The sequence below is a fragment of the Cyprinodon tularosa genome, unplaced genomic scaffold, assembly GCF_016077235.1.
Source record: "Cyprinodon tularosa strain WSP-4 unplaced genomic scaffold, ASM1607723v1 ctg484, whole genome shotgun sequence".
NCBI lineage: Eukaryota > Metazoa > Chordata > Actinopteri > Cyprinodontiformes > Cyprinodontidae > Cyprinodon > Cyprinodon tularosa.
Genome location: NW_024039212.1, coordinates 223138 through 232069, shown reverse-complemented (window position 1 = coordinate 232069; position 8932 = coordinate 223138). Strand labels below are relative to the sequence as shown.

At 39.3% G+C, this 8932-nt stretch overlaps 1 long non-coding RNA gene across 1 annotated transcript; it reads right to left on the bottom strand.

Annotated features, from left to right (window-relative positions):
- Nucleotides 1-261: 261 nt before the first annotated feature.
- Nucleotides 262-2587, bottom strand: LOC119794610. Its single transcript, XR_005282239.1, has 3 exons — nt 2369-2587; nt 476-742; nt 262-382 (listed from the first exon to the last, which is right to left on the bottom strand). It is a non-coding gene; the product is annotated as an uncharacterized LOC119794610 (long non-coding RNA).
- Between the last annotated feature and the right edge of the window lie 6345 nt (nt 2588-8932).

Below are 8932 nucleotides of genomic sequence, written 5' to 3'. Positions count from 1 at the left end.
AAATAACTGAGTTCACCAAATCATTGTTACCTGAAAAAGGAGGAAAATAGGCATGTCACTGTAGCAAAGACTTCCATTAACAAAACTGCTTTCAGCCTGAATGTGACTACTTTTATATAACGCCACAGTACATTCCTTTCCTCTATATTTGTTCCTCTTTCTTTCTTCTACTGATCTTTTGTCTTGTGTCTACATGCTTTTTGCCATGTGATGCCTAAATTTCTCCACTGATGGACACTAAAGGTACTCATATTACATTTACCTTCTCCAAGAGTGGCACGGCTCCTTTTTCTAGTTAGAGCAACATGGCCAAGAATCAGGGCCAAAAGAAGCAGAAGAACATAGATCAATCTTGTCACAGCCACAATCCAACCATATGTCCCTGAAATACATTGGATGGAGAAATTGTCATATGGTAATCATTTATAGGCTTATACAAGTGATATCTAAAACAGGACAAGAGGAATCAAACTACCTTTACACCTTGCAAGTTGTATGACGGTCCGTTCAGTGCTGACTTTGTTCTTAACATCACACACCAGTTTTTTTCCCAGCTGACCATGTAAGGTGATGATAACATTTGAAACACTTAGGCTTTTCCAACTCTCTATTTTGGTTTGTATTAACAGGTCTTTGTCAAATGACAAAGTAAACTCCATGTCACCCTCCATCGCTGAGGAGTTAACTGATTTATTTTGTGGTGTCAAACTGGTGTTAGATATGCCAGGCAGCAATGCCGGAGCTAGAAGACAGATGCAAAATCATAAAAACAAGGTCATTACAATAATTTAGTTCCCATGTTTGCCTTTTTTCTTTTATTTTTTAACACATAGATATTCCACCAGCATGACACTTGAGCAGAACACCATAATGTAAAATACATGTCCAAGTGACTATTTTTAACCTTTCGAGTCTGATTCTCCACAGGGGTCTACCACCAGTTGATGAACATACTTTCAGCTAATAAACTCAAGAGTTATTATTTAATGTCCTGTCAACCTTAAAATTAGTCCTTTTTAATGTTTTTGCTACTATTTAATTACTGAATTCAGAAGTTATATTCCAGAAAGCACACTTGTATAATGCAAGAATGGTCACATGTACAGGACAATCCAGACTTTGAGCCTTTGGTGTTGAGAGTTCCCTAGCGTTATTATGTTCTGACTGGTGTTATCTAATTGGTTTCAAATCATATCTTGTTAAATGTATTTGTGCATTGAGTCACGTCAGGAAAGTCTCAAAAATCCCCACTCACATGCAATAAAATTCAAAGACCATTGGTATTTTATAAATGAAGATATAGTTTAGTATGTCCTTGGCACACCATCCATGGGAAGAATATCCATTAACTTCTATTTATATTGCATTCATTTCTATTGCCTAAGCCGGGCTCTAACCCTATCATTTGCCAACACATTCTTAAACCTAAATCTAATCTTAATTCCATTTTGGACAATTCCATTCACCCAACTTTGTGAGAACAGTTTGGAGCTGGCCTCTTCCTCTTTAAATACCACTGTTCATCAACGCACAAAGATGGTCCACAAAGAGATGGATGGCAGAATTTAGTGTTGATGAACTGGACTGGCCCTCATAGATTGATTGATTGATTGATTGATTAATTCATTTATTGATTGATTCCTTTCTTCCTTCCTTCCGTTTCCGGTGTGTATAGCCAAATTAATTTCCTCTGTCTCACAAAGCTATTATATATGATCAGGAGTAATAGGCAAAATCTTTTAGTTCAATGGGAATTTATATCATGTGCACAAAAGTCTTGTATGGAAATAAAACCATATGTAACAATATAGGTATATTTCCCTTGTGTTCTGCAGATCCAGTAAAAAACCTGAAAAAGACTGTGTGAACATATTATAAAACATTACTTTGATTATAATATCTTGAAAGAAACTAATTTAAAGTTCTAAAAATTGTGTTATAGTGACTAGATAAAACAGCTTACTTGCAAAAATGCATGATAATATTAAAAGAAATGGTTAAATCTTTCTCTCTTTTTTTTGGCTAATCAAAAAAAACAGGCTTTTTTGATTAAGTGGCACTGTCCTGGTGACTTGTGCCATGTGGTATGATGGAAGAAACAGATAACATCAGTAAGGACATATTTCACCGAGGTGGTGCTGTAGCAAAATATGCATTTGTCTTTTTTAATGTTAGAAAGTTCTAAAGTGATTAAAAAAAAGGAAATACATGCAATCTGCCATATTCCTAGGCAAAAACCAGCTAAATCAAGGAATAGACATCTCTATTTGACATTTACTTGATTACTGAAAGGGATTTCTAGACTCAATGGGCAGACATACCTTATAGGCAACCAAATAGACTTCAGATTTAACATGAATTAAAATACCTTGTATTTTTAGGTTTACTTGCACTGTTCTCATTATTTTTCCATCAGCTCCGTATTCTTCCAAGACATATTCTCCAGAATGCTTCTTCATGGCATTACCCAGTGTGAATGTTCCATGGTGGATTTGCTCAGAGTGATTTAAAAAGTCCCTATTGACGGTCACTGTCCCATTCTTGTCTATCTTTAAAATTCTATATATTTCATCCTTTGTCAGTCTAATCTCACTACTCTTTGCTACTGAAAGATGAAAAAAAAGTTCCTGTCCTTCTGCTCCATAACACTGCTGTGTTTGCTTGGAATCAGAGAAATTGCACTGGATGGAAGCTGAAAGAAACAAAGAAAAGCCTTATCTGAAATAGATTAAACATTTTAAAATATAGTAACTACTTCATGTTCATTTGAAACAAGTACAAAATTAGAATGTGGCATTTGATGTGGCTAGTTTATCAGCTTAAAAGTACCTTTTGGAAATATCTTGTGACCAGATATTAAATGTGCTTGTCATTAAGGATTTTTTAAACAGCAGCTCTGTTGCTCCGTTTAAATTGTTTCACCTTGGTGACTGTGGGTACTTTCAGAATTCATATATGTTAAAACAAAGACACATTTAAAGTGTAATACTTTTTCCAAGCCCCTTTTTCTAGATTTACTTTACATATAAGAGATAACCTAACCCTATTTTTACAGGACCACGAAAGAATAAAGAATACCTTTTGACACAGCAGTCACAACAAAGCATGAAAACGTTATGATGATGGTTATCATTGTTCCTGTAACAAACACATTTGATCAGTCATTTTAAAATGACAAGGAAATGTAAAGTGGTGGGAAGTTTGTAAATAAGCATAATATTCAAAAAAAAAAAAAAAAAAACTTCAATTTCAGAAAAAAACACGCATATTTAAGAACTATATAAAATATTTAGACAAATAAACTATATTATGCCATGCTATATCTTAATTTCATTTGCTTCTAATTACAAAAAGTGCTTACTGACCTTACAGTGATGTGATGTTGATTTTTTTGTTGTTTCTGTTGTTTTAGACAGACATATTAATTTTCTGTTCATAGATGATTGGTATGATGTCCTTCTACCCTTTATGCTCTTGAATCATCTGTATCAAGAAAGAAGTTACACTCTATGCTGCTGACTACTTGAAAAAAAACTCTACGTGAAGGAGCTTAATTGGGCCATTGTCAAAGAAAAAAAAGACACAACGTCTCCATGGGTACATAAAGTATACATTCTATATAGCTTTAAAATCACAATGAGGAAATACCTTTTTCAGAAATATTTGAAATCCAAAACAAAAACATTGTTGTGTTACAGTGTAGCATACAAAGAGTTTGTTTTGGTAAATGTAGTGAGGACCATGTATTGATTCCCATTGATTTTTAGTCATTTTCCATCTTTTTATGTCATTACCCTAAAAGTAACCCTAAACTTAATCATTACCAATGCATACCTCACCCTAACCCTTATTAAGAAGCTAAATACCTTGTGAGGACCAGCAACTTTACAACAAGTGCTTCTCAATATGATTGTGAAATCGGAAAAATGGTCCTCACTCTGATCCTTTAATAGGTACACAATAGAATAGGGCTGGCCCTCCTTAAATCATACCGGTACCAACACTTACTCTCAGGCCGAAGCACCTTAGCCTGGGTGCCATTCCAAACTTAGTCCCGCCCACAACGTTTGAGGTTGGGAAGTTCGGTCTGGCATTGCTCAACAGTAGCGCGAGTATGCTCGCACAATATCTGGCGGGCCAATCAAATTGTCAGGGCGGGCTTTATACAGTGATGGACAGATGATCAACAGTAACATAATCAACCACGTGACCAAATCGCGCTTGGGTGACAACAACAATGGCTGCCGCTGGAGAGTTGAGGTGAGAAGATTCTGCTATTAGGTCTATTCTAGAAGATATCGACAGCAAATTAATTTTAAAAGAGGAACAGAGAAACGCGATCAAGGCTCATCTTCTTATTCTAGGCGTGCAACTGCACGCTTTGATTTTTGTTGACAACAACTATGATAACGTTATAACATAAGAGCACTCCGTTGCTCTTATTGGTTGTAGGTCTATCCAATTGAGTGCAGAGGCATTTTTTTTCCTGGTCCGTTCAAAACATGCCCCATAATCACAGCTCTATGGAGCAGTATCAGACTCATATTCTGACTAGAATTGAGTAGGACTACGTCAGGCTAGAAGCACCTACCAGTGACAGTAAATAAATCAAGGAGCTCAAGAAGTAATACAATGTTAACCTAAATGATGCATGCAGTACATATAGCCCTTCCTTCTCATGCACATCCTTATGACAATTGGCATTGGTGTAATTTTCTATTTCTTCAAACTGTAAAATCCTTGAAACAAACCACATTAAAATAAAACAGAAATTCGTGCCAGTGTGGACATTACGCAGGAGCAGTCACTGTTGCATCTGTGTTAATAACAAAGCCGGTAAAACCGCATCATAGAAGTGATGGTTGTCGTGTGATACTTGAAGGTAGATCGGTTAATCCACAATGTGTATTCGTATTGTGTTTTACATTTGATACGCACGCGTTGGACTGTGCATCTATTTTACTAATAATACAACGGGTTCTGGTGAAAAGGCAATAAAGGTTTATTAGCTTAAATCTGTCAACTAAAAAACAGCAAACACTATTTTTCTATGAAAACTGTATGTATAAGTCTATCAGACAACTCTGAAGACAGGGGTGCAAAAGAACAATGTGACATACTTGGTTTTACTCAACATGTTAAACAGGCAACTCACTTGCTCATTAGTAAAAGTGTAAATATTTTAGATTGTTTCTGCTTCTGATCTTGCCCTATCAGACCATGTTCTTGCTTACTTTGAAACCATTTTTCCTACTGGCATAAATACTAAGAGAAAAGTTGTAAGAAAACATGTTATCATGGACAGCATGATTGGAAACCAAGCTTATCCTTTTGCTGCCACTTTACCTTGTAACTCAGCAGATGAGGTGGTTTGTAATTTCTATTCTAAAGTTGCAGACATCACTGATTCCATTCCTCCAGTTACAGTTTAAGTTGGCTCTGGGAAGAGGATATCTATGGGGGTATGCTGCAGCAGTTAAAATGTCATGATCTTGGCACTGATGCCTGGTCTGATTACTCATTTTACACATCTGCTTACTGTAAGTCCGTCCAGTTCTTATTGCCGCTTATCTGTTTAAGCTGCATTAGTCACTATTTAACCAGCCTCCAGACCACTCATCAGTGCCAGATTATTTCGGGATGCTGGTGAAACTTATTCTAGCATTCCTGTGTTCTGATTACCTGATCTGGACCTGTTCTACCTCTCGATCTCAGAGCCTGCCTGTTCCCATCCGATCTGTTTGCTTGACCTGTCTTCTGACTCCTGCCAGATGTCTGCCTGTTTGTGTACTTGGAACTGTGACTTGACTCTGTTCTGGATTCTCCCTCTGCACCTCACTGAATCTCTGTCCTTCCGGCTCTGACAATTGAGCATGTCAGTGACATCGGCTTTGGCTTTGCCCTCTGTATTATCCTGCCTACATTCGTCTGTTCGGTTCTGATCTTCAGCCTGTTCTCCGACCACTGATACATCAAAGTCTAGTCTGTGCGGCAACCACTGCGTCTCGTTGGCAGGAATACTCCTCACCCTCTGGTTTCGGACTGAACTATAAGACCAAGTTAGGGACTCATAGGTTATTTATCATCCACCCCCAGATTGATGTGGTCACTAACCTGCTGTATGCTCCTGCAGAGGTTCCTTCCATAGATGATGTTGCTCATTCCGATTTAGTGTTATTTAAACGTTTTGTGAAATCTTACTGTTGTCCCCTTTGAATACTCCCCTCTGTCCTGAGCCTGACAAAAATGTAAAGAGGGAGCTGAACAAAGGTGGCAAAATAATGAACTCTAAGTCCACTATGAAATCTATAAAGAGAGACTTCACAGCTATAATTTGCAACTAAAATGTACAAGAGAATCTGAAATAGGCTTGTTTTCTAAGATTTCCCTGTATGCAGAGAGGGCACGTCATTGTCTGTTTTTATTGACATACTGGATAAGCTGTCTTTTGTTTCCTTTGTTATTGCCCTAGCCTCCGAGAGCCTGCTTTTAGTTTCTTTCTTTTTTGTGTTTAATCCATTTTTATTAAACATCGATTTGTCTTTGTACCAGATTGTCCTGTACAAATAAACTTGCCTAGCAACTTATCCCATTCAGGCATTCATATAAAGGTCAGTCTGCTGAAGTAGAGACGAGGTAAAAAATCTAAAACTTCATGGGCTACAATGCTACATGAGGAAATGTTCTTGTGTGCTAAAGAACAAGGATCAAAATAAAAAATTCTTTAAATGAATTCCATAAAAACAATAAATATAAAAGGAAACAGTTCTGTGTTTTATATTAACAATACAAACGAGGTCATGCTGTGGGGTATATATTTCCTTAACAACATTTTGAGACCCTTTTTTATCAATTCAACTTTGCCTAGATGCCACAGCCTTTTTGTTTGTTGCTGACAATGCCATTATATTGAAGGAAAAAAACAAGCATATTACATTTCAGTCTGAAAAACTCACAGGAAGAGAAAAGACAATTAAAAGAAATGTATTGACACAATTACTCTTTGGCGCTCAGACCTCAGCAGGAAACATAGAGCTTAATTTTTTTATCGATATGCAGGAACAGGAGTAAAGTATAGGGCTGTTCCCCCCCAGGCCTGAAACTGGTGAGCTTAATTTTTTTATCGATATGCGGAACCGGGAGTAAAGTATAGGGCTGTTTCCCCCCAGGCCTGAAACTGGTGGTGGAGTGAAGATGGATGAAGTTGGTCAGTCTGTAGACTGCTGGCTAGCGAGACTGTATGCTGAGCTTATGGGGAGATCCAGTGGACTGCGTGGGCTACTACTAGAGCTTACTCAGGGACCTGGAAGATGGAAGTCAAGCTTGGATACCACAGGTTCAGAGAACCTGTCCATGATAAGCAAGCATGAGCGACAGTGGAGAGGAAAAACTCCCTGTTGGGAAGAAACCTCTGGCAGAACCAGGTTCAACATGGCGGTCTTCTGCCGGACCGGTTAAGATGAGACACAGAATGCAGTAAGAGTCCGGGAATGATGAAACCCTGATTAAGCTTTAGCTGCAATGGTGGAGGAGGGGCTTGAGGTGGGTTGAAACGGGGTCATCTGAAAGAAGTCAGACAACACATCCACCACCTGCACACTTAGAAGCAGACCAGAAGATCAGAGGCTTATAAAGATGAACTTGGATGCTGATTGGCTTTGGTGGAGGTGTGGTTCAAGCTGAGTCGCAGGTGATGTAGGAGAGCAATTGGTTTCTTCAATTGAACTTCCGCCTAGGCTCCATAACACAAAACCTTGACAGTATGTGTATACCATGAAAAATAAGGAGAGCTGCTCAAACCGAATGAGCCCATCAATAGAAATAATAGACATGCCTAACAAAGAAGTTGATCTATAAATATTTAAAATGTAAAGCTCTTAGACAAACATTACATGCAATATGTAATGCAAGGGAATCTGACCCAAGATTCAACCACGACAGGTAAGTGACATTTTACAAGCTTTATTGAAAAGTAAAGGGTAAGCCCTTGCTCTCGGGCTGGAACCACTGCAAGCAGAGACACAGGTTAGTGACCAGCGGAGGCAGGTATAATGATTGCTGAGGAGTTGGGTCACTGACCTGACTGAGGAGAACCAGAGCACAGAGTGCAGGTTTGAGATGGAGAAGCGAGTTCGGGGAGCGTTAGATGGGGAGCAGGCCAGGGGACAGCCAACAGGAAGACAAACGGATCCAATGGGGCTTTCCAGCGAAGTGATCCACAGTGAGGCAGAGATCCAGCAGCAGTAAAAATGGGGAGATCCAAGAGGGAAGGTCCAGGTCCGGTCCAGGTTCGTTACCTGACGGATTTCAGAGATCCACAAAAGTTAGATAGGTTCCAGTACTCACAGGTCAGAGGGTCAGGCAGGCAGTCCAGGATAAACAGGGTCCAAAGTCCAGAGTCAGATCTGATCAAGTTTCTAGCGAGGCAGACAGAGGCATAACAGGGACAGGCAGGCTTGGTAACAGAAAGCAGATCAGGTCTGGTAACAGACAGGCAAACAGACAGGCTTGCAAACAGAATGGCTGGAAGGCTCTCACTGGTTGGTTCGAGATGATCTGGCACTGGTAGCTCTGGTAGATCTGAACGGGGCTTATAAGCAGGTGGAAACAGGTGAAACCAGTGAAGGTTAATTGCAGGCGGGTTGGAGCTAAGCAGGTGTGCAGAGTGAACAGTAACCCCCAGATTCCACATACTCTGTCAGGGCTCCGCTTTGCCCCACTCACGTGAAACATGCAGAGTACTTGTCTGTCATGTTACTCAATGACAGCCACTCCACACCCACCGCTACTCTTCCGCAAGTCACCGTCCATGTATGTCTTCTCCGTCCTTCAACGTCAAAATACAGAGCCAAGCTATTTTTTTGCTCTGCTCCGGTCTGGCCAGGTCAGGATCCGCAATTGCAATCATACCAAACAGGAAAAAGAACGTTGA